Source organism: Crassostrea angulata, chromosome 8 (assembly GCF_025612915.1).
Source record: "Crassostrea angulata isolate pt1a10 chromosome 8, ASM2561291v2, whole genome shotgun sequence".
In the NCBI taxonomy this organism is placed as follows: domain Eukaryota; kingdom Metazoa; phylum Mollusca; class Bivalvia; order Ostreida; family Ostreidae; genus Magallana; species Magallana angulata.
Genome location: NC_069118.1, coordinates 17,662,151 through 17,688,938, shown reverse-complemented (window position 1 = coordinate 17,688,938; position 26,788 = coordinate 17,662,151). Strand labels below are relative to the sequence as shown.

General features: G+C 33.1%; 1 protein-coding gene and 1 long non-coding RNA gene across 3 annotated transcripts in view; one reads left to right on the top strand and one right to left on the bottom strand.

Annotated features, from left to right (window-relative positions):
• LOC128159367 (carbohydrate sulfotransferase 15-like) overlaps nucleotides 1–26,788 on the bottom strand; it is a 53,673-nt gene that overhangs the window by 19,558 nt on the left and 7,327 nt on the right. The gene's annotated exons all lie outside the window — the stretch shown is intronic.
• LOC128159373 (uncharacterized) lies at nucleotides 19,994–21,333 on the top strand. The gene is made up of 3 exons (XR_008240136.1): nucleotides 19,994–20,372; nucleotides 21,021–21,076; nucleotides 21,251–21,333. It is a non-coding gene; the product is annotated as an uncharacterized LOC128159373 (long non-coding RNA).

Genomic DNA, 26,788 nt, shown 5'->3' with positions numbered 1-26,788 from the left:
AACATTTTTAGGTCACCTGAGTCACTCAGGTGACCTATTGCAATTGGTCTTCGTCCGTCGTCGTGCGTCGTGCGTCGTGCGTTAACAATTTTACATTTTTAACTTCTTCTTGAAAACTACCAGGCCAATCGTTACCATTTTTAGTGTGAAGCATCTCTATGGTAAGAAGAATCTAAATTGTGAAATTTATGGCTCTACCACCCCTGGGGTGCCACGGGCGGGGCAAAATATGCAAAAAAAGCCAAATTTTCAAAAATCTTCTTCTCTACTTCCACACAAGTGAGGAAAAAACTGAATGCATGGTTATGATGTCCATGAGGCCCTCTACCAAAATTGTGAAATTTATGGCCTCTGGGTCAGGGGTTCTGGCTCTAGGGTGGGGCCAATATGGCCATATAGTAAAAATGTATTAAATCTTAGAAAATCTTCTTCTCTACTCCCATATATATTTGTTAAAAACTAAATGCATGGTTATGATGTCCATGAAGCCCTATACCTTAATTGTGAAATTCATGACCCCTGGGTTAGGGGTTCAGGCTCTAGGGTGGGGCCAATATGGCCAAATAGTAAAAATGTATTAAATCTTAGAAAATCTTCTTCTCTACTATCATATATATTTGTTAAAAACTAAATGCATGATAATGATGTCCATGAAGCCCTCAACCTAAATTGTGAAATTCATGACCCCTTGGTCAGAGGTTCAGGCTCTAGGGTGGGGCCAATATGGCCAAATAGTAAAAATGTATTAAATCTTAGAAAATCTTCTTCTCTACTATCATATATATTTGTTAAAAACTAAATGCATGATAATGATGTCCATGAAGCCCTCAACCTAAATTGTGAAATTCATGACCCCTCGGTCAGGGGTTCAGGCTCTAGGGTGGGGCCAATATGGCCAAATAGTAAAAATGTATTAAATCTTAGAAAATCTTCTTCTCTACTCTCATATATATTTGTTAAAAACTAAATGCATGATAATGATGTCCATGAAGCCCTCAACCTAAATTGTGAAATTCATGACCCCTCGGTCAGGGGTTCAGGCTTTAGGGTGGGGCCAATATGGCCATGTAGTAACAATGTATTAAATCTTAGAAAATCTTCTTCTCTACTATCATATATATTTGTTAAATACTAAATGCATGATTATGATGTCCATGAAGCCCTCTACCTAAATTGTGAAATTCATGACCCCTGGGTCAGGGGTTCAGGCTCTAGGGTGGGGCCAATATGGCCAAATAGTAAAAATGTATTAAATCTTAGAAAATCTTCTTCTCTACTCCCATATATATTTGTTAAAAACTAAATGCATGATTATGATGTCCATGAGGCTCTCTACTAAAATTGTGAAATTCATGACCCCTTTGTTAGGTGTTCATGCTCTAGGGTGGGGCCATATAGTAAAAATGATTTAAATCTTAAAAAATCTTCTTCTCTACTCCCACACATGTGGGCAAAAAACTGAATACATGGTTATGATATCCACAATCTCCTTTACCTAAATTGTGAAATTCATGGCCCCTGGGTCAGGGGTTCAGGACATGAGGGGGGGGGGGGGGGCAATATGGCAATAAAGTGTTAATGCATATAATGTTTATAAATCTTCTTCTCTATTCTCACACATCTGTATAAAAAAAACGACTAATAATTATGTTTACCAGGAAGTCCACTACTGAAATTTTAATTTTCATGTCCCCTGGGGTATGGGTTTTGACTCTAGGGCAGGGCCAAAATGGATGTATAGATGCTAATGCATATAACGTTAAAAAATTATCTTCTTTACTCCCACACACCTGAAAGGAAAACTAAATTCATTATTTTGTAGACCAGATCTTTTAGTTTTTCACCAAAATTATAGGTTTCACAGTTCTTTTTGAATTAAATGTGGTTGTCATTACAAATTTATAATTTTTCTACTCCAGTATGAAACCTAATTAATTAGATGCATATATGAGACTCCATGACAAGTTTGTGTATTGCATATATGCTACTCAGGTGACCGTTAAGGCCAATTGGCCTCTTGTTTGTTCTTACACCTATTTAAAATTGTTGATCATTTTTGAGATACAAATGATTTAATATTTTAGGGGCCAGCCCCCTAGATCCTTAATGGGGACAGACATTGGTGTTTTGATTGATGGAATCAATTAGAATCATCAATACAGATATTTTCTCTTCTACAATGCTTAACAAAATATGTCTCCTTCTCTAGATATATTGTGTCAAAATATTAGTACTTTGGCCCCTAAACCTCCTAATTACGACATAAATGGGCGTGGCATTGATTTTTTCTGATAGATATTGTAATGATCAACAACTTTGCTTCTATAATGCATTACAAAATCTTTTTCGTTTTTTAGTTATCTGTAATAGAGTTTACGACAGTCTTGGCCCCTAAATAAAGGGGCTAGCCCCTTTTTCTTGAGTTCATTCGAAAGTTCTCATAAATAATAACATTTTTTGTTCTTACACCCATCTAAAATTGTTGATCATTTTTGAGATACAAATGATTGAATATTTTAGGGGCCAGCCCTCTAGATCCTTAATGGGGACAGACATTGGTGTTTTGATTAATGAAATCGATTAGAATCGTCAATACAGATATTTTCTCTTCTACAATGCTTAACAAAATATGTTTACTTCTTTGGCTATATTGCGTCAAAATTTAAGTACTTTGGCCCCTAAAAATCCCTAGTTACGTAATACATGGGCGTGGCAATAATTTTTTCTAATAGATATTGGTACGATCAACAACTTTTCTTCTATAATGCATTACAAAATCTTTATCGTTTTTAAGTTATTTGTAATAGAGTTTAAGAGTGCCTTGGCCCCTAAAAAAAGGGGCCAGCCCCTATTTCTTGGTTTTGTTTGAAAGAACTTTCAATTCTCTACCACTTTTATTATATATGTTTTAAGAAAATATGAACTGATAAAAAGATACAGATAAAAAAGTATGAAAATTTTGATTAAAAATTCGTATCCATTTTTCGAGCCCAGGCGAGCTCCTAAACTTTGCACCTCTGGCGTAAAAAAACTGCATTGTGCACAACTTCAATCTATGGTCTACCTATCTTGAAAATTTCATATTCATATCTCTGATAGTCTCTGAGTTTATGTCTGCACAAAATGGGTCGTAAAAACTTACAAAATCGGCCGTAAATCGGAACCGGAAGTGACGATTTCAAAATTTAAAAAAACTTCTAGAATTATGACCACTGGCAATCATCTGTGAAAAAATGGTCGAAATCGGCCGAATAGTTTTCGAGATATCGCGTGCACAAAATTTGTGGAAAAAAATAATAATAACTAGACACGATCTCGTTGCGAGCAACGAGGAGGTCTTCCTTGTGTTTTCGAACATGAAATACATGTACGACCTTGGTTTTGCTATTTAACGGCTAAACGTGATTTAACATATAAGACAAAGGTCTACATTCTAAGGGCCTGATACTATTTTGTTTTAGATGTATGAGTTTTGGTTGAAAACATTAAGATCTCTAATTCGAGGGGCAGCCTCTTTTTCCTCGTATTAAATGAAAAGTCATTTACTTTTAAAGAAATATTGTTAAACAAGTGTATAGAAATTTGTTACCATTCTTGAGATATCTCAGAAGTGTATAGAAATTTGTTACCATTCTTGAGATATCTCAGAAAGAGCGTTTTAGGGGCCGATCCCTTATCTCCTTATTGGGGTCGTTTAACGAAATTTTGAAGAATCCATATTGTTTAGTAGATCATTTTGAGTATCTTTTCTTCTATACTGCATTTCAAAATATATTTTTCCTTTCTGAGATATCGGTGATCAAAGTTTTGGATTTTTGACCCCTTAAAAACCTTAATTACGTACCACATTATAAAATCATGACACTGCTTGGATACATAACTGTAAGATAAACATCTTTGCTTCTATAATCTTTCACAAAATATATCTCAGTAAAGGGGCTATAGATGAAAGACTTGAGAGCCCTTTGGTCCCCTAATTTGAGGGGCCCCTTTGTCTTGATATCAAATAAAAGTTCTTATAAATATAAAAAAAATTAACATTATATGTTTTAACAAAATATTATTCAGAAAAGAGATAAACAAAGAAAACCAGAAAAAATTATGATATTTGTTTAATCTCAATTTTTGGGTCCAGGCGAGCTTCGGCGCTTTTTGCGATCGAAATGATTTTAAACCTTTATGCACAATTTCAATCTTCCGTCTACCATCACTGAAAATTTTAAGTGTATGTCTGCTATAGTTTAAAAGGAGTACTGCCGAAAAAATACCTCTCTGAAAATCGACAAAACGACTATATCTCAAAACCTGAAGTGACGTCATCAATAAAAAAAATTTGCAATACGGTTCACATCGTCATCTATTAGATCGACAAGTTTCATAAAAATCAATTGAGTAGTTTTCGAGATCTTGCGTGCACAAAATTTGTAAGAAAAAAAAATAATGATATAGAAGAATAGGGAAAAAGGAACAAGGCAATAACAATAAGGTTTTCCGTTGGAAACTTGTACTTCAGTCCAACAACCCCTTTATTTTGAATATCTTAGTTAGAAAGACAAAAAAAAAATGGAGAGAAGGAAATAGAGAGAAAGAACAAATCATTGCCAGTCTATATTTCATCATCGAAGGTTCACGTCAAAACATGGCTGACGCGAAATAATTCCCGATTTTCTCTTTGAATTTGGGGCGTTTCCGCCCGGGACAGGAGCTGAATTTTTGTATGAGATGAAAAACAACGTGTAAGATGTCTCACTACTCAGGTTTGGTAACAGTGCGAGGTCATTTGAAATATTGATGCGTGTTTGTGTCTGGAGGGGGATGAAAAGGACCGAGCTTGATTTTCGTCGTAAATAAATCGAAAGTAGAATTTTGAGATGTGAATCTCGGATTCGGTTAACGACAATTAGGGGAAGTCCTAAAACAATGACTGATGCATTTTACACATGTATTTCAGAGTAGAGATTTTTTTTGTGTCGTTTACTATTATGTTTGACTATTTTATATCAACAGGATTGATAAAATTCTTATAAATGTAGAAATAACGAAATCAGTAACACGTAAATTTATTCATAAAAAAATTGATGACAGTAATTTCCACAGTTCTAACATTCATAATTAGTTCACACGGTATCGTAGATACAGACTAAACGGAAAACAAGAAATATACATGCAACAGAAATATTACGCGGCTGCTTACATCCCTTGCACTGTGTAAATTTTAAGTCCCCGTACAGGCTATACTCGCGGCTTGATATCGGGAATTTCTTCTTAATTGTTCAACCCGCTGCAAATTTGGCAGAAAAACAGAATGAGGTCCGAGGTACATTTACACAAAATTTCATGAAGATTGAGTGAAGGGCTCGGGAGTTAGAATTTTTTTCTACAGTACATGTCAAACACGAAAATTAAAACTCAAATGCCAAAAAGTTCATAACTCTGTTAATAATGAACGAATTGGTCTGGTAATTAGTGCGGTAATCTAGAATGGTACTAAGTTGAAATTAAAGGTCCGAGATCAAAGATCAAGTAAAATCGGGCCAGAAAAACTAAATGATTTTATGAAGGGGGGGGGGCGGTGGTCGGTGACTTCTATATTAAACGGAAAATACTAAATTCCCAATATCACTAGAGTTTGAGATACATGCTTGACCCTTATTTTGCTATTTACCAGCTAAACATGATTTGGAAATAGAATGAAAAATCCTTTGATTTTAAACAGACTCTTTTCTTCAATTTCTATATCCTCTTTTTCTTTTACAAATAAATCAGAAATGTATTGGACTTCTCGCCCTTGTTTTGTTTCTGATATATGTATAAGAGCTTTGATTGAAACATTTAGATCCCTCTTATCATGTAATTTGAGGGGCTAGCCCCTTTTTCTTGATATCAATGAATATTAAACACATTTTGTTCAACAAGTGTTTAGAAATTTGTGACTGTTTTTGAGATATTAGGGAAAGATTGTTTTAGGGGCCGACTCTTTATCTCCTTATAAGGACCATTAAACGAAACTTTGGTGGTTGAATATTATTACGAATATTATTCTGAGTATCTTCTCTTCTATAATGCATTTCAAAATATTTCTCCTTTTTAAGAAATAAATGATCAAAATATTGGACTTCTAGCCCCTTTAAAATCCAGATTATGTAACATATCAGAAAACTCTTAACAAATATAGGTAGATAACTGGAAGATACACATTTTTGCTTCTTTAATACATTACAAAATATTTTTCATTAAAGAGATATAGATAAAAGACTTTAGACCCCTCTTGGCCCCTTATATGAGGGGTCAGCCCCTTTTGCTTGGCGTCAGTTGAAAGATCTTTCATAGATTAATTTTTGATGCTCTACATGTGTTAGCAAAATATTGATTAGAAGAAAGATATTCGTGATCAAATCTCAAATTTCGTAAAAATTGTCAAAAAAATTTAACATCAACATTTTCAGTTCCGGGCGAGCTTCAAGGATGATGACTTCTGGTCAAATCTAAAACAAGCAAGCAAATCTACCATAACCACTCTATCTTGCATATAAATTTCAAGTCCCTAACTATAACAGTTTTTGAGGAGATGCGTGAACAATATCATGTTCCAAAATACATGAAAAAGGGAGATAATTCAGAAGCGGAAGTGAATTTTCAGACAGGAAGTAAGATGCAAAGAGATATTCACCTAAGACATCATCCCTGTAAAAATCATTAAAATCGATTGAGAAATGGCTGAGAAATTTAGGGTGACTACCAAGAAGAAAAATAATAATATAGAAGAATGAGAACGCGTAGAAAAACAGTAAGGTCTTCCGCTGAAGACGGAAGACCTTAATAACTAGACACGATCTCGTTGCGAGCAACGAGGAGGTCTTCCTTGTGTTTTCGAACATGAAATACATGTACGACCTTGGTTTTGCTATTTAACGGCTAAACGTGATTTAACATATAAGACAAAGGTCTACATTCTAAGGGCCAGATACTATTTTGTTTTAGATGTATGAGCTTTGGTTGAAAACATTTAGATCTCTAATTCGAGGGGCAGCCTCTTTTTCCTCGTATCAAATGAAAAGTCATTTACTTTTAAAGATATTTTGTTCAACAATTGTATAGAAATTTGTTACCATTCTTGAGATATCTCAGAAGTGTATAGAAATTTGTTTCCATTCTTGAGATATCTCAGAAAGAGCGTTTTAGGGGCCGATCCCTTATCTCCTTATTTGGGTCGTTTAACGAAATTTTGAAGAATCCATATTGTTTAGTAGATCATTTTGAGTATCTTTTCTTCTATACTGCATTTCAAAATATATTTTTCCTTTCTGAGATATCGGTGATCAAAGTTTTGGATTTTTGACCCCTTAAAAACCTTAATTACGTACCACATTATAAAATCATGACACTGCTTGGATACATAACTGTAAGATAAACATAGTTGCTTCTATAATCTTTCACAAAATATATCTCAGTAAAGGGGCTATAGATGAAAGACTTGAGAGCCCTTTGGTCCCCTAATTTGAGGGGCCCCTTTGTCTTGATATCAAATAAAAGTTCTTATAAATATAAAAAAAATTAACATTATATGTTTTAACAAAATATTATTCAGAAAAGAGATAAACAAAGAAAACCAGAAAAAAATATGATATTTGTTTAATCTCAATTTTTGGGTCCAGGCGAGCTTCGGCGCTTTTTGCGATCGAAATGATTTTAAAACTTTATGCACAATTTCAATCTTCCGTCTACCATCACTGAAAATTTTAAGTGTATGTCTGCTATAGTTTAAAAGGAGTACTACCGAAAAAATACCTCTCTGAAAATCGACAAAACGACTATATCTCAAAACCTGAAGTGACGTCATCAATAAAAAAATTTGCAATACGGTTCACATCGTCATCTATTAGATCGACAAGTTTCATAAAAATCAATTGAGTAGTTTTCGAGATCTTGCGTGCACAAAATTTGTAAGAAAAAAAATAATAATATAGAAGAATAGGGAAAAAGGAACAAGGCAATAACAATGAGGTTTTCCGTTGGAAACTTGTACTTCAGTCCAACAACCCCTTTATTTTGAATATCTTAGTTACAAAGTCAAAAAAAATGGAGAGAAGGAAATAGAGAGAAAGAACAAATCTTGGCTCCGGCGAGATTCGAACACACAGCCTTTGCATGTGTCATAAAAGTATTTCATCGTAGACTGGTCCTCTGTCTCTATCGTACGAAATATATATCGCACATATCAGACAGGCATTGCCAGTCTATATTTCATCATCGAAGGTTCACGTCAAAACATGGCTGACGCGAAATAATTCCCGATTTTCTTTTTGAATTTGGGGCGTTTCCGCCCGGGACAGGAGCTGAATTTTTGTATGAGATGAAAAACAACGTGTAAGATGTTTCACTACTCAGGTTTGGTAACAGTGCGAGGTCATTTGAAATATTGTTGCGTGTTTGTGTCTGGAGGGGGATGAAAAGGACCGAGCTTGAATTTCGTCGTAAATAAATCGAAAGTAGAATTTTGAGGTGTGGATCTCGGATTCGGTTAACGACAATTAGGGGGAGTCCTAAAACAATGACTGATGCATTTTACACATGTATTTCAGAGAAGAGATTTTTTTGTGTCGTTTACTATTATGTTTGACTGTTTTATATCAACAGGATTGATAAAATTCTTATAAATGTAGAAATAACGAAATCAGTAACACGTAAATTTATTCATAAAAAAATCGATGACAGTAATTTCCACAGTTCTAACATTCATAATTAGTTCACACGGTATCGTAGATACAGACTAAACGGAAAACATGAAATACATGCAACAGAAATATTACGCGGCTGCTTACATCCCTTGCACTGTGTAAATTTTAAGTCCCCGTACAGGCTATACTCGCGGCTTGATGTCGAAAATTTCTTCTTTATTGTTCAACCCGCTGCAAATTTGGCAGAAAAACAGAATGAGGTCCGAGGTACATTTACACAAAATTTCATGAAGATTGAGTGAAGGGCTCGGGAGTTAGAATTTTTTTCTACAGTACATGTCAAACACGAAAATTAAAACTCAAATGCCAAAAAGTTCATAACTCTCTTAATAATGAACGAATTGGTCTGGTAATGAGTGCGGTAATCTAGAATGGTACTAAGTTGAAATTAAAGGTCCGAGATCAAAGATCAAGTAAAATCGGGCCAGAAAAACTAAATGATTTTATGAAGGGTGGGGGGGGGGGGGGCGGTGGTCGTTGACTTCTATATTAAACGGAAAATACTAAATTCCCAATATCACTAGAGTTTGAGATACATGCTTGACCTTTATTTTGCTATTTACCAGCTAAACATGATTTGGAAATAGAATGAAAAATCCTTTGATTTTAAACAGACTCTTTTCTTCAATTTCTATATCCTCTTTTTCTTAAACAAATAAATCAGAAATGTATTGGACTTCTCACCCTTGTTTTGTTTCTGATATATGTATAAGAGCTTTGATTGAAACATTTAGATCCCTCTTATCATGTAATTTGAGGGGCTAGCCCCTTTTTCTTGATATCAATGAAAGGTCCCTTAATATTAAACACATTTTGTTCAACAAGTGTTTAGAAATTTGTGACTGTTTTTGAGATATTAGGGAAAGATTGTTTTAGGGGCCGACTCTTTATCTCCTTATAAGGACCATTAAACGAAACTTTGGTGGTTGAATATTATTACGAATATTATTCTGAGTATCTTCTCTTCTATAATGCATTTCAAAATATTTCTCCTTTTTAAGAAATAAATGATCAAAATATTGGACTTCTAGCCCCTTTAAAATCCAAATTATGTAACATATCAGAAAACTCTTAACAAATATAGGTAGATAACTGGAAGATACACATTTTTGCTTCTTTAATACATTACAAAATATTTTTCATTAAAGAGATATAGATAAAAGACTTTAGACCCCTCTTGTCCCCTTATATGAGGGGTCAGCCCCTTTTGCTTGGTGTCAGTTGAAAGATCTTTTATAGATTAATTTTTGATGCTCTACATGTGTTAGCAAAATATTGATTAGAAGAAAGATATTCGTGATCAAATCTCAAATTTCGTAAAAATTGTCAAAAAAATTTAACATCAACATTTTCAGTTCCGGGCGAGCTTCAAGGATGATGACTTCTGGTCAAATCTAAAACAAGCAAGCAAATCTACCATAACCACTCTATCTTGCATATAAATTTCAAGTCCCTCACTATAACAGTTTTTGAGGAGATGCGTGAACAATATCATGTTCCAAAATACATGAAAAAGGGAGATAATTCAGAAGCGGAAGTGAATTTTCAGACAGGAAGTAAGATGCAAAGAGATATTCACCTAAGACATCATCCCTGTAAAAATCATTAAAATCGATTGAGAAATGGCTGAGAAATTAAGGGTGACTACCAAGAAGAAAAATAATAATATAGAAGAATGAGAACGCGTAGAAAAACAGTAAGGTCTTCCGCTGAAGACGGAAGACCTTAATAATAAGAAACAGTACGAAAACAATAAGGTCTTCCGTTGGAAACGGAAGACCTTATCTAGATTTGATCTCGTTACGAGTAACGAGTAGGTCTTCCGTTTAATTTTTTAAACGATTCGATTAAAATATCAATGAAATTTCAGAATTCTCCCTCAACCACCTCCTTTTAGATAATGTATACGATTGTCAATATCCTTTAAAATGCTTAACAAAGAGTTTTGCTTTTTAACATACAGCACATTAAAGATTTAATATTTTAGTCTCCTAAAATCTCTAATTACGTCATCAATGGGTTTGGAAATGAGTTTTACAAACAGATATTGCTGCTATCAACAACTTTGCTTCTATAATGCATTACAAAATCTTAATCGTTTTTAAGGTATGAGTAATAGAGTTTAGGAGTCTAATGGCCCCTAATTTAAGGGGCAAGCCCCATTTTCTTGATTTTATACGAAAGGTCTCATGAATACTAACATTTTTTGTTCTTACATCCATCTAAAATTGTTGATCACTTTTGAGATACAAATGATTGAATATTTTAGGGACCAGCCCTCTACATCCTTAATGGGGACAGAAATTCGTCTTTTGATAAGTGGAATCAATTTAAATCATTTTTTCAAATATTTTCTCTTCTATGATGTCTAACAAAATATGTATACTTCTCTAGTTATTTTTCGTCAAAGTTTAAGTAGTTTGGCCCCTAAAAATCCCTAATTACGTAATAAATGGGCGTGGCAATGATTTTTTCTAATAGATATTGGTACGATCAACAACTTTGCTTCTATAATGCATTACAAAATCTTAATCGTTTTTAAGTTACTTGTAATAGAGTTAACGAAGGCCTTGGCCCCTAAAAAAAGGGGCCAGCCCCTTTTTCTTGATTTGTGTGAAAAGGTCTTAAGAATGCAAATTTTTTTGTTCTTACACCCATGTGAAATTGTTGATCATTTTTGAGATACAAATGATTGAATATTTTAGGGGCCAGCCCTCTAGATCCTTAATGGGGACAGAAAATCGTGTTTTGATAAGTGGAATCAATTTAAATCATTTATTCAAACATTTTCTCTTCTATGATGTCTAACAAAATATGTATACTTCTCTCGTTATTTTTCGTCAAAGTTTAAGTACTTTGGCCCCTAAAAATCCCTAATTACGTAATAAAAGGGCGTGGCAATGATTTTTTCAAATAGATATTGGTACGATCAACAACTTTGCTTCTATAATGCATTACAAAATCTTTATCGTTTTTAAGTTATTTGTAATAGAGTTTATGACTGTCTTGGCCCCTAATTTAAGGGGCCAGCCCCTATTTCTTGATTTTGTTGAAAAGAACTTTCGATTATCTACCACTTTTGTTATATATGTTTTAACAAAATATCTACTCATAAAAAGATACAGATCAAAACGTATGAAAAATTTGATTCGAAATTCGTACCCAATTTTCGAGCCTATGCGAGCTCATAGAAATGGCGCCACTGGCGCAAAAAAACTACATTGTGCACAACTTCAACCTATGGTCTACCTATCCTGAAAATTTCATATTCCTATCTCTGATAGTCTCTGAGTTTATGTCTGCACAAAATTAGTCGTAAAAACTTACAAAATCGGCCGTAAATCGGAACCGGAAGTGCCGATTTCAAAATTTAAAAAAACTTCTAGAATTATGACCACTGGCAATCATCTGAGAAAAAATGGTCGAAATCGGCCGAATAGTTTTCGAGAAATCGCGTGCACAAAATTCGTGGAAAAAAAATAATAATAACTAGATACGATCTCGTTACGAGTAACGAGTAGGTCTTCCGTTCAATATTTAAACGATAGCATTAAAATATCAATGAAATTTCAGAATTCCCCTCAACCACTCCCTTTCAGAAAATGTAAACGATTGTCATTATCCTTTAAAATGCTTAACAAAAAGTTTTGCTTTTTCTCATACAGAACATTAAAGATGTAAGATTTTTGTCCCCTAAAATCCCTAATTACGTCATCAATGGGTTTGGAAATGAGTTCTACAAACTGATATTGTTACGATCAATAACTTTGTTCCTACAATGCATTACAAAATCTGTATCGTTTTTAAGTAATCTGCAATAGAGTTTACGACAGTCTTGGCCCCTAAATAAAGGGGCCAGCCCCTTTTTCTTGAGTTCATTTGAAAGGACTCACGAATTATAATATTTTTTGTTCTTACACTTATCTAGAATTGTTGTTCATTTTATAATTACAAATGATAGAATATTTTAGGGGCCAGCCCTCTAGATCCTTAATGGGGACAGACATTGGTGTTTTGATTAATGGAATCGATTAGAATCATCAATACAGATATTTTCTCTTCTACAATGCTTAACAAAATATGTCTTCTTCTCTAGATATATTGCGTCAAAGCTTTAGCACTTTGGCCCCTAAAAATCCCTAATTACGTAATAAATAGACGTGGCAATGATTTTTTCTGATAGATATTGTAACGATCAACAACTTTGCTTCTATAATGCATTAAAAAATCTTTATCGTTTTTTCGTTATCTGTGATAGAGTTTACGAGTTTCTTGGCCCCTAATTTAAGGGGCCAGCCCCTTTTTCTTGAGTTCATTCGCAAGGTCTCACGAATAATAACATTTTTTGTTCTTACACCTATCTAAAATTGTTTTTCAATTTTGAGATACAAATGACTGAATATTTTAGGGGCCAGCCCTATAGATCCTTAATGGGGACAGAGATTGGTGTTTTGATTAGTGGAATTGATTATTATTATTAAGACAGACATTTTCTCTTCTACAACACTTAATGAAAATATGTCTCCTTCTCTAGATATATCGTGACAAAGTTTAAGTACTCTGGCCCCTAAAAAACCCTAATTACGTCATAAATGGGCGTGGCAATGATTTTTTCTGATAGATATTGTAACGATCAACAACTTTGCTTCTATAATGCATTACAAAATCTTTATCATTTTTAAGTTATTTCTAATAGAGTTTACGAGTGTCTTGGCCCCTAATTTAAGGGGCCAGCCCCTTTTTCTTGATTTTGTTGAAAAGAACTTTTGATTTTCTACCACTTTTGTTATATATGTTTTAACAAAATACCAACTGATAAAAAGATACAGATCAAAACGTATAAAAATTTTGGATAAAAATTCGTACCCAACTTTCGTGCCCAGGCGAGCTCCAAGAAATGGCGCCACTGGCGTAAAACAAAATAATAGTGCACAACTTCAGACTATAGACTACCTATCCTGAAAATTTCATAGTCATATCTCTGATAGTTTCTGAGATCAGCTCTGCACAAAAAAGGTCGTAAAAAACTACAAAATGGCCGATAAATCGGTACCGGAAGTGACGACAACGAAAATTTCAAAAACATATAAAATTCAGATCATGACTCATCATCTCTGAAAAAATGACTGAAATCGGCTGAATAGTTTTTGAGAAATCGCGTGCACAAAATTTGGAAAAAAAAATAATAATAATAATAATAAGAAACAGTACGAAAACTATAAGGTCTTCCGTTGGAAACGGAAGACCTTAACTAGATACGATCTCGTTACGAGTAACGAGTAGGTCTTCCGTTCAATTTTTTAAACGATTCGATTAAAATATCAATGAAATTTCAGAATTCTCCCTCAACCACTTCCTTTTAGATAATGTATACGATTGTCAATATCCTTTAAAATGCTTTACAAAGTGTTTTGCTTTTTCAGATACAGCACATTAAAGATTTAAGGTTTTAGTCCCTGAAAATCCATAAATACGTCATCAGTTGGTCGGGCAATGAGTTTTACAAACTGATATTGTTTCGATCAACAACTTTGTTTCTATAATATTATACAAAATCTTCATCGTTTTTAAGGTATGTGTAAAAGACTTTACCAGTGTCTTGGTCCCTAATTGAAGGGGCCAGCCCCTTTTTCTTCCGTTTATTCGAAAGGTCTCACGAATACTAACATATTTTGTTCTTACATGCATCTAAAATTGTTGTTCATTTTTGAGATACAAATGATTGCATATTTTAGGGGCCAGCCCTCTAAATCCTTAATGGGGACAGAAATTCGTGTTTTCACATGTGGAATCCATTTAAATCATAAATTCAAACATTTTCTCTTCTATGATGTCTAACAAAATATTTCTACTTCTCTAGTTATATTGCGTCAAAGTTTAAGTTCTTTGGCCCCTAAAAATCCCTAATTACGTAATAAATGGGCTTGGCAATATTTTTTTCTAATAGATATTAGTACGATCAACAACTTTGCTTCTATAATGCATTACAGAATCTTTATCGTTTTTAAGTTATTTGTAATAGAGTTTAAGAGTGCCTTGGCCTCTAAAATAAGGGGCCAGCCCCTTTTTCTTGATTTTATACGAAAGGTCTCATGAATACAAATATTTTTTGTTCTTACACCCATGTAAAGTTGTTGATCATTTCTGAGATACAAATGATTGAATATTTTAGGGGCCAGCCCTCTAGATCCTTAATGGGGACAGAAATTCGTGTTTTGATAAGTGGAATCAATTTAAATCATTTATTCAAACATTTTCTCTTCTATGATGTCTAACAAAATATTTCTACTTCTCTAGTTATTTTTCGTCAAAGTTTAAGTACTTTGGCCCCTCATAATCCCTAATTACGTAATAAATGGGCGTGGCAATGATTTTTCCTAATAGATATTGGTACGATCAACAACTTTGCTTCTATAATGCATTACAAAATCTTTATCGTTTTTAAGTTATTTGTAATAGAGTTTATGAGTGCCTTGGCCCCTAAAAAAAGGGGCCAGCCCCTTTTTCTTGATTTTATACGAAAGGTCTCATGAATACTAACATTTTTTGTTCTTACATCCATCTAAAATTGTTGATCACTTTTGAGATACAAATGATTGAATATTTTAGGGGCCAGCCCTCTAGATCCTTAATGGGGACAGAAATGCGTGTTTTGATATGTGGAATCAATTTAAATCATTTATTCAAACATTTTCTTTTCTATGATGTCTAACAAAATATGTATACTTCTCTAGTTATTTTTCGTCAAAGTTTAAGTACTTTGGCCCCTAAAAATCCCTAATTACGTAATAAATGGGCGTGGCAATGTTTTTTTCCTAATAGATATTGGTACGATCAACAACTTTGCTTCTATAATGCATTACAAAATCTTTATCGTTTTTATGTTATTCGTAATAGAGTTTATGAGTGTCTTGGCCCCTAATTTAAGGGGCCAGCCCCTATTTCTTGATTTTGTTGAAAAGAACTTTCGATTATCTACCTTTTTTGTTATATATGTTTTAACAAAATATAAACTCATAAAAAGATACAGATTAAAACGTATGAAAAATTTGATTCGAAATTCGTACCCAATTTTCGAGCCTAGGCGAGCTCATAGAAATGGCGCCACTGGCGCCAAAAAACTACATTGTGCACAACTTCAACCTATGGTCTACCTATCCTGAAAATTTCATATTCCTATCTCTGATAGTCTCTGAGTTTATGTCTGCACAAAATGGGTCGTAAAAACTGACAAAATCGGCCGTAAATCGGAACCGGAAGTGCCGATTTCAAAATTTCAAAAAACTTCTAGAATTATGACGATTGGCTATCATCTGAGAAAAAATGGTCGAAATCGGCCGAATAGTTTTCGAGAAATCGCGTGCACAAAATTCGTGGAAAAAAATAATAATAACTAGACACGATCTCGTTACGAGTAACGAGGAGGTCTTCCGTTCAATTTTTCAAACGATACCATTAAAATATCAATGAAATTTCAGAATTTCCACTCACATTTCACATACAGCACATTAAAGATTTAATGTTTTAATCCCCTAAAAATTCCTAATTACGTCATCAATGGGTGTGGCTATGAGTTTTACAAACTGATATTGTTATGATCAACAACTTTGCTTCTATAATGCATTACAAAATCTTTATTGTTTTAAAGTTATTTGTAATAGAGTTTACGAGTGTCTTGGCCCCTTACTTAGGGGTCAGCCGCTTTTTCTTGATTTCTTTGAAAAGGTCTTAAGAATTCTAACATTTATTGTTCTTACACCCATCTAAAATTGTTGATCATTTTGAGACACAAATGATTGAATATTTTAGGGGCCAGCCCTATAGCTCCTTAATGGGAACAGAAATTCGTGTTTTGATATGTGGAATCGATTTAAATAATTAATTCAAACATTTTCTCTTCTTTGATGTCTAACAAAATATTTCTACTTCTTTAGTTATATTGCGTCAAAGTTTAAGTTCTTTGGCCCTTAAAAATCCCTAATTACGTAATAAATGGGCGTGGCAATATTTTTTTCTAATAGATATTGGTACGATCAACAACTTTGCTTCTATAAAGCATTACAAAATCTTTATCGTTTTTAAGTTATTTGTAATACAGTTTAAGAGTGCCCTGGCCCCTGATTAAAGGGGCCAGCCCCTTTTTCTTGATTTCTTTGAAAAGGTCTTAAGAATACTAACAATTTTTTTTCTTACACCTATTTAAAATTGTTGATCATTTTTGAGATACAAATGTTTGAATATTTTAGGGGCCAGCCCTCTAGATCCTTAATGGGGACAGAAATTCGTGTTTTGATAAGTGGAATCGATTTAAATCATTAATTCAAACATTTTCTCTTCTATGATGTCTATCAAAATATTTCTACTTCTCTAGTTATATTGCGTCAAAGTTTAAGTATTTTGGCCCCTAAAAATCCCTAATTACGTATCAAATGGGAGTGGTAATTATTTTTTCTAATAGATATTGGTACGATCAACAACTTTGCTTCTATAATGCATTACAAAATCTTTATCGTTTTTAACTTATTTGTAATAGAGTTTAAGAGTGCCCTGGCCCCTCATTAAAGGGGCCAGCCCCTTTTTCTTGATTTCTGTGGCAAGGTCTTAAGAATACTAACAATTTTTGTTCTTACACCTATTTAAAATTGTTGATCATTTTTGAGATACAAATGTTTGAATATTTTAGGGGCTAGCCCTCTAGATCCTTAATGGGGACAGGAATGCGTGTTTTGATAAGTGGAATCGATTTAAATCAATAATTCAAACATTTTTTCTTCTATGATGTCTAACAAAATATTTCTACTTCTCTAGTTATATTGCGTCAAAGTTTAAGTATTTTGGCCCCTAAAAATCCCTAGTTACGTAATAAATGGGCGTGGTAATAATTTTTTCTAATAGATATTGGAACGATCAACAACTTTTCTTCTATAATACATTAGAAAATCTTTATCGTTTTTAAGTTATTTGTAATAGAGTTTACCAGTGTTTTGGCCCCTAATTAAAGGGGCCAGCCCCTTTTTCTTGATTTTGTTGGTAAGAACTTTTGATTCTCTACCTCTTTTGTTTTATATGTCTTAACAAAATATCAACTGATAAAAAGATATAAATCAAAACGTGTGAAAATTTTGAATGAAAATTCGTACCCAATTTTCGTGCCCAGGCGAGCTCCAAGAAATGGCGCAACAGGCATTAAACAACTACATGCTGCACAACTCCAAACTATCGTCTACCTTTCCTGAAAATTTGATATTCATATCTCTTACGGTTTCCGAGTTTATAGCTGCACAAAATGGGTCGTCAAAAATTACAAAATGGCCGACAATTCGGTACCGGAAGTGACTATGAAAAAATTAAGAAAAATGTATTAAGTTTAGATCACGCCCTAACATCTGTGAAAAAATGGTTGAGATCGGTCGAATAGATTCCGAGAAATCGCGTGCACAAAATTTGGAAAAAAATAATAATAATAATAAATAATAATAATAATAACTAGATACGATCTCGTTACGAGTAACGAGTAGGTCTCCCGTTTAATTTTTTAACGATACGATTAAAATGTCATTGCAATTTAAGAATTTCCTCTCAACTACTCCCTTTCAGATAATGTATACGATTGTCAATATCCTTTAAAATGATTAACAAAGTGTTTTGCATTTTCACATACAGCACATTGAAGATTTAAGATTTAAGTCCCCTAAAATCCCCAATTGCGTCATCAATCGGTGTGGCAATGAGTTTTACAAACTGATATTGTTACGATCAATAACTTTGTTTCTATATAACATTACAAAATTTTGATCGCTTTTAAGGTATGTGTAAAATACTTTACGAGTGTCTTGGCCCCTAATTTAAGGGGCCAGCCCCTTTTTCTTGAGTTAATTCACAAGGTCTTACGAATACAAACTTTTTTGTTCTTACACCCATCTAAAATTGTTGTTCATTTTTTAGATACAAGTGATTGAAGAATTTAGGGGCCAGCCCTCTAGATCCTTAATGGGGACTGACATTGGTGTTTTGGTCAGTGGAATCGATTAAAATTATCAATACAGACATTTGCTGTTCTACAATGCTTCACAAAATATGTCCCCCTCTTTAGATATATTGCATCAAAGTTTAAGTACTTTGGCCTAATTCCGTCATAAATGGGTGTAGAAATGATTTTACCTGATAAATATTGTTACGGTCAACAACTTTGCTTCTATAATGCATGACAAAATCTGGATTGTTTTTAAGTTATCTGTAATATAGATAACGAGTGTCCTGGCCCCTAATTTAAAGGGCCAGCCCCTTTTATTTTTAGTTCAATCGAAAGGTCTCACGAATACAAACCTTTTTTGTTCTTACACCCATCTAATGTTGTTGTTCATTTTTGAGATACAAATGATTGAATATTTTAGGGGCCAGCCCTCTATATCCTTAATGGGGACAGACTTTAGAGTTTTGATTAGTGGAATCGATTAGAATCATCAATGCAAACATTTTCTTTTCTACATTGCCTAACAAAATATGTCTCGTTCTCTAGATATATTGCGTCAAAGTTTTAAGTACTTTGGCCCCTTAAAATCCCTAAATACGTCATAAATGGGTGTGAAAATGATTTTACCTGATAAATATTGCTACAATCAACAACTTTGCTTCTATATTGCATTACAAAATTTTGATCATTTTTTAGTTATTTTTAATAGAGTTTACGAGTGTCTTGGCCCCTAATTTAAGGGGCCAGCCCCTTTTTCTTGATTTTGTTCGAAAAAACGTTTAATTATCTACTACTTTTGTTATATATGTCTTAACAAAATATCAAGTGATAAAAAGTTACAGATCAAAACGTATGAAAAATTTTGAATGAAAATTCGTACTCAATTTTCGAGCCCAGGCGAGCTCCAAGAAATGGCGCCACTGGCGTAAAACAACATAATAGTGCACAACTTTAAACTATAGACTACCTATCCTGAAAATTTCATAGTCATATCTCTGATAGTTACTGAGATCAGCTCTGCACAAAAAAGTTCGTGAAAATGTGCAAAATGGCCGATAAATCGGTACCGGAAGTGACGACAGAAAAAATCTCAAATATGTATGAAGTTTACATTAAGTCCCATCTTCTGTAAAAAAATGATTGAAATCGGTCGAATAGTTTTCGAGAAATCTCGTGCACAAAATTTGTGGAAAAAAATAATAATAACTAGATACGATCTCGTTACGAGTAACGAGTAGGTCTTCCGTTCAACTTGTTAAATGATACGATTAAAATATTACTCAGCTATGTTAAGGAAGGTCTAAGAATTCTACCACGTGTGATTTAGAAAAATTTGCATAAGCCCCGCCCCTTATTCATGAGATTTTACGAGATATGGGTATTTCGGTAATTAACAAACATCTACCAAAATGAATATGATTAATTATTGGGTTTGAATGGTTCAAGAAAGGTGTACTGAAATAAAATCATAAACTATTCTTTATATCTAACGAAATCATGAAATTCCTAAGTCGTCTGATGACGTGTCAAGGCTGACTACGTCACATCGGCGCTTGCAGCTGTGATCAGAATAAACATGTGGAATTCAGTGATACATCTCGGAATTTAACTCGTTTACAACCAGCGTGGACAGATATCGGCATAGGATTCAACTGAACAAGGTAGGATTTATCTGTACTTCCCCTAGATATTGTTTTATAATATTTAATATTGTTGGATGGAACGGAAACGAAGTGAAATTCGTCGGCTTCGATTTTATTTACTTGTTTACATTTGTTTTCATGTAATATTGTGTTTAAACATCAGTTTGGTGACTCAGTCAGGCAAAGTAATTGTTCTGCGTTTCGCTAGTTTTGATCATAAAGAGCATTGAGGCTCATTGTAGCTTTTTACTGGTCTCATATCGCGATAATATTAGATCGCATTTCCTCCGTGTTCAAAGTACACAATAAAAAGTCCATGGCCAAACACTGTATGTGCTAGCACTACAAAGATTACTGTGAGGATCTGGAATGATAATATGATGATTATAGACAAGATCGTAATGTTGTTTAAGTAAATCGAAATGTGTTATTTTATTAAGTTTTCTTTTATGAAAATCTATACTAATTAATTTTATTTAAGACAAAATTAAAGTGTGTTCAAACTGAATTTCCACACATTTTAAAGAATAAACATTTGATTATGCCTGTTGTTAAATCACTGAAATTGAAACCGCCATTAAAAAGCCCAATAATAGAGAAATGTTTCATTTTCATGTTATCTTGAACACAATAGCTAGCTATTTATGACACATTATTCCTTTTCAGGGTCACTTAGGCAGTAGATGGTCCACTGAAAACACTTGTTGGGATGTTGATAAAAAGTAGGTACTATATAAATATTTCTTTTACTCACTAACTTCAACTTCATGTATAGTTTGTTGTTTTTAAATATCATTTTGATAATGATACTAATGTAACCTATTATAATAATTTGCATTGATATCTAATCTATTGAAATGAAATTTGAAATTGATATTATATATTCATCATTTCAGGTATTGGTTTTCTGATCAACTGGACTACCTCCTAATATCAAAAAGACAGAAGAGAGGAACATGCAGTGTGCAAGAAGAATTGTCAATTTCCATAAATTCCACATTATGACTGAAAAATACTAAAAATCAGAAAACACTAGTCGTGTTGAACAGTTTGTCACAGAAAAGCAATCTCTATAGTATTTGTAAAGTTGATTATTAAAATAAATTCTTGATTATATTGATATAATGTTTCTTCTTGTTTTCTTAAATTAGTACTAAAATATCAATTATAATACAAGTAAACCTGATTATACATAAAACGAATTTATTCACCAGCATAGTAACATAAATTATTATGAAACATAAATGTGTAAATTACAAACTCATCACTTACACCCCCCCCCAATAAAGGCAACTGATGAAATTATTTTTTCCAATTTCAACAATTTTGTAATGATGATTGGTGTGAACAGAAACAACATTTTAACATTATTTTAGTGAAATTCACAGTGTTTAATTATTTTAAGAATGAAAATTAAAATCATGATCTTAGTCAGTGTTGCGTTTGAATTTCACGCAAATGACGCTGAAAGTGAAATGGGTCAGATAAAATGCAGTAGTGCAAGGGCATACACTTGATCAAATATATTGAAAATTTCCATGTCTTACCATTGTATCCCCATTATATCAAAAAGTGCTGGGAGCTGTATGAAATAGCTACGCATTTGATATAAATAAGCGTTAATTGCGGGAAATCCCTGTAAATTGCTGTTCATACACTGTTTACATTGAATTTAATAATTGTTCTTACTTGAATATTTTAAGCTCCCAGCACTTTTCGAAATTTTGAAGGTTCATTTTACAAGTTAGAAACAGAAATAACGATATTTGTTTATCTTATGCCCTTGCACTTTGCATTTTTTCGTATTATTCCTGGTTCATCTATTTTTAGCAGTATCACGTGACAGGGTATTCCCAAGAGACTCAAAAATTGCTCATGCGATAACAAATTATTTAATTTGTATAATCGATAAAATATCACTTTGTTTAACAATTTTTGGGAATAGAATACCAAGATTGTTCAAAGGCTAACATTTCATGTGATAAATATCGCTATTTTTTTAAGGACGCCCTTAACATAGCTGAGTAATGAAATTTCAGAATTCCCCCTCAACCCCTTTCTTTCAGAAAATGGATACGATTGTCAATATCCTTTACAATGCTTAACAAAGTATTTTGCTTTTTCACCTACAGCACATTAAAGATATAAGATTGTAGTTCTTTAAAAACTCTAATTATGTCATCAAAGGGTGTAACAATGAGTTTAACAAACTGATATTGTTACGATCAATATCCTTGCATCTATAATGCATTACAAAATCTTTATCGTTTTTAAGATATCTGTTATAGAATTTACGACAGTCTTGGTACCTAATTGAAGGGGACAGCCCCTTTTTCGTGATTTTATATGAAAGGTCTTATGAATACTTAGATTTTTTGTTCTTACACCTATCTAAAATTGTTGTTCATTTTTGAGATACAAATGTTTGAATATTTTAGGGGCCAGCCCTCTGGATCCTTAATGGGGACAGACATTGACAATCGATTAGAATCATTAATGCAAGCATTTTCTCTTCTACAATGCCTAACAAAATATGTTTCCTTTTCTAGATATAATGCGTCAAAGTTTAAGTACTTTGGCCCCTAAAAATCCCTAATTACGTCATCAATGGGCGTGGCATTAATTTTTTTGTTAGATATTGTTACGATCAATTACTTTGCTTCTATAATAGATCACAAAATCTTTATTGTTTTTAAGTTATATGTAATAGAGTTTACAAGTGTCTTCGCCCCTAATTTAAGGGGCCAGCCCCTTTTTCTTGATTTTATTGGAAAGAACTTTTAATTATCTACTACTTTTGTTATATATGTCTTAACAAAATATCAACTGATAAAAAGATACAGATTAAAACTTGTGAAAATTTGGAATGAATATTCGTACCCAATTTTCGTGCCCAGGCGAGCTCCAAGAAATGGCGCCACTGGCGTAAAACAAAATAATAGTGCACAACTTCAGACTATAGACTACCGATCCTGAAAATTTCACAGTCATATCTCTGATAGTTTCTGAGATCAACTCTGCACAAAATATGTCGTAAAAAACTATAAAATGGCCGATAAATCGGTACCGGAAGTGATGGCAACTAAAATTTCAAAAACATATAAAATTCAGATAATGAATCATCATCTGTGAAAAAATGTTGAAAATCGGTCGAATAGTTTTCGAGAAATCGCGTGCACAAAATTTGGAAAAAATAATAATAATAATAAGAAACAGTACGAAAACTATAAGGTCTTCCGTTGGAAACGGAAGACCTTAATAAGAAACAGTACGAAAACAATAAGGTCTTCCGTTGGAAACGGAAGACCTTAATAATAACTAGACACGATCTCGTTACGAGTAACGAGGAGGTCTTCCGTTCAATTTTTCAAACGATACCATTAAAATATCAATGAAATTTCAGAATTTCCACTCACATTTCACATACAGCACATTAAAGATTTAATGTTTTAATCCCCTAAAAATTCCTAATTACGTCATCAATGGGTGTGGCTATGAGTTTTACAAACTGATATTGTTACGATCAACAACTTTGCTTCTATAATGCATTACAAAATCTTTATTGTTTTAAAGTTATTTGTAATAGAGTTGACGAGTGTCTTGGCCCCTTATTTAGGGGTCAGCCCCTTTTTCTTGATTTCTTTGAAAAGGTCTTAAGAATTCTAACATTTATTGTTCTTACACCCATCTAAAATTGTTGATCATTTTGAGACACAAATGATTGAATATTTTAGGGGCCAGCCCTATAGATCCTTAATGGGAACAGAAATTCGTGTTTTGATATGTGGAATCGATTTAAATAATTAATTCAAACATTTTCTCTTCTTTGATGTCTAACAAAATATTTCTACTTCTTTAGTTATATTGCGTCAAAGTTTAAGTTCTTTGGCCCTTAAAAATCCCTAATTACGTAATAAATGGGCGTGGCAATATTTTTTTCTAATAGATATTGGTACGATCAACAACTTTGCTTCTATAATGCATTACAAAATCTTTATCGATTTTAAGTTATTTGTAATAGAGTTTAAGAGTGCTCTGGCCCCTAATTTAAGGGGCCAGCCCCTTTTTCTTGATTTCTTTGAAAAGGTCTTAAGAATACTGACAATTTTTGTTCTTACACCTATTTAAAATTGTTGATCATTTTTGAGATACAAATGTTTGAATATTTTAGGGGCTAGCCCTCTAGATCCTTAATGGGGACAGAAATTCGTGTTTTGATAAGTGGAATCGATTTAAATCATTATTTCAAACATTTTCTCTTCTTTGATGTCTAACAAAATATTTCTACTTCTATAGTTATATTGCGTCAAAGTTTAAGTATTTTGGCCCCTAAAAATCCCTAATTACGTAATAAATGGGTGTGGCAATATTTTTTTCTAATAGATATTGGTACGATCAACAACTTTGCTTCTATAATGCATTACAAAATCTTTTTCGTTTTTAAGTTATTTGTAATAGAGTTTAAGAGTGCCCTGGCCCCTGATTAAAGGGGCCAGCCCCTTTTTCTTGATTTCTTTGAAAAGGTCTTAAGAATACTAACAATTTTGTTCTTACACCTATTTAAAATTGTTGATCATTTTTGAGATACAAATGTTTGAATATTTTAGGGGCCAGCCCTCTAGATCCTTAATGGGGACAGAAATTCGTGTTTTGATAAGTGGAATCGATTTAAATCATTAATTCAAACATTTTCTCTTCTATGATGTCTATCAAAATATTTCTACTTCTCTAGTTATATTGCGTCAAAGTTTAAGTATTTTGGCCCCTAAAAATCCCTAATTACGTATCAAATGGGAGTGGTAATTATTTTTTCTAATATATATTGGTACGATCAACAACTTTGCTTCTATAATGCATTACAAAATCTTTATCGTTTTTAACTTATTTGTAATAGAGTTTAAGAGTGCCCTGGCCCCTCATTAAAGGGGCCAGCCCCTTTTTCTTGATTTCTGTGGCAAGGTCTTAAGAATACTAACAATTTTTGTTCTTACACCTATTTAAAATTGTTGATCATTTTTGAGATACAAATGTTTGAATATTTTAGGGGCTAGCCCTCTAGATCCTTAATGGGGACAGGAATGCGTGTTTTGATAAGTGGAATCGATTTAAATCAATAATTCAAACATTTTTTCTTCTATGATGTCTAACAAAATATTTCTACTTCTCTAGTTATATTGCGTCAAAGTTTAAGTATTTTGGCCCCTAAAAATCCCTAGTTACGTAATAAATGGGTGTGGTAATAATTTTTTCTAATAGATATTGGAACGATCAACAACTTTTCTTCTATAATACATTAGAAAATCTTTATCGTTTTTAAGTTATTTGTAATAGAGTTTACCAGTGTTTTGGCCCCTAAATAAAGGGGCCAGCCCCTTTTTCTTAATTTTGTTGGAAAGAACTTTTGATTCTCTACCTCTTTTGTTTTATATGTCTTAACAAAATATCAACTGATAAAAAGATATAAATCAAAACGTGTGAAAATTTTGATTGAAAATTCGTACCCAATTTTCGTGCCCAGGCGAGCTCCAAGAAATGGCGCAACAGGCATTAAACAACTACATGCTGCACAACTCCAAACTATCGTCTACCTTTCCTGAAAATTTGATATTCATATCTCTTACGGTTTCCGAGTTTATAGCTGCACAAAATGGGTCGTCAAAAATTACAAAATGGCCGACAATTCGGTACCGGAAGTGACTATGAAAAAATTAAGAAAAATGTATTAAGTTTAGATCACGCCCTTACATCTGTGAAAAAATGGTTGAGATCGGTCGAATAGATTCCGAGAAATCGCGTGCACAAAATTTGGAAAAAAATAATAATAATAATAAATAATAATAATAATAATAAGAAACAGTACGAAAACAATAAGGTCTTCCGTTGGAAACGGAAGACCTTAATAATAACTAGACACGATCTCGTTGCGAGCAACGAGGAGGTCTTCCGTCCGATTTTTAGAATATGGAATGACCTTACTCTTGACCTTCATCAGCGAAACGTATCCGGAAAAGGAGGCGGAATCTATGAGTAATAGGTGAAAGACTATCTATCCCTTTGGTGTCCCTTATTTGAGGGATCAGCTCCTATTCATTCATTTTAATCAAAAGGTATTTTTGTGTACCACTAATAAGTATTTAGAAATTGGTTACCGTTTTTGAGATATCTGGGAAAAATCGTTTTGATATCCGGTCCTTATACTCCTTTTAGGGTCCAGATAAAAACAATATATGGTTGTACATTGTTAAGCTCAATATTTTTAACATCTTTTGTTAAATATTGCTTTCCAAAGTTTTCCTCCATTTTGAGATATTGAGCATCAAAGCCTTATACTTCTGGCCCCTTAAAATCCCTAATTACGTAACATAAGAGTAAATGATTGCCATGTACAGGTACATTACATTAGAATGAACATAATCGCTTCTATAACGTATCAC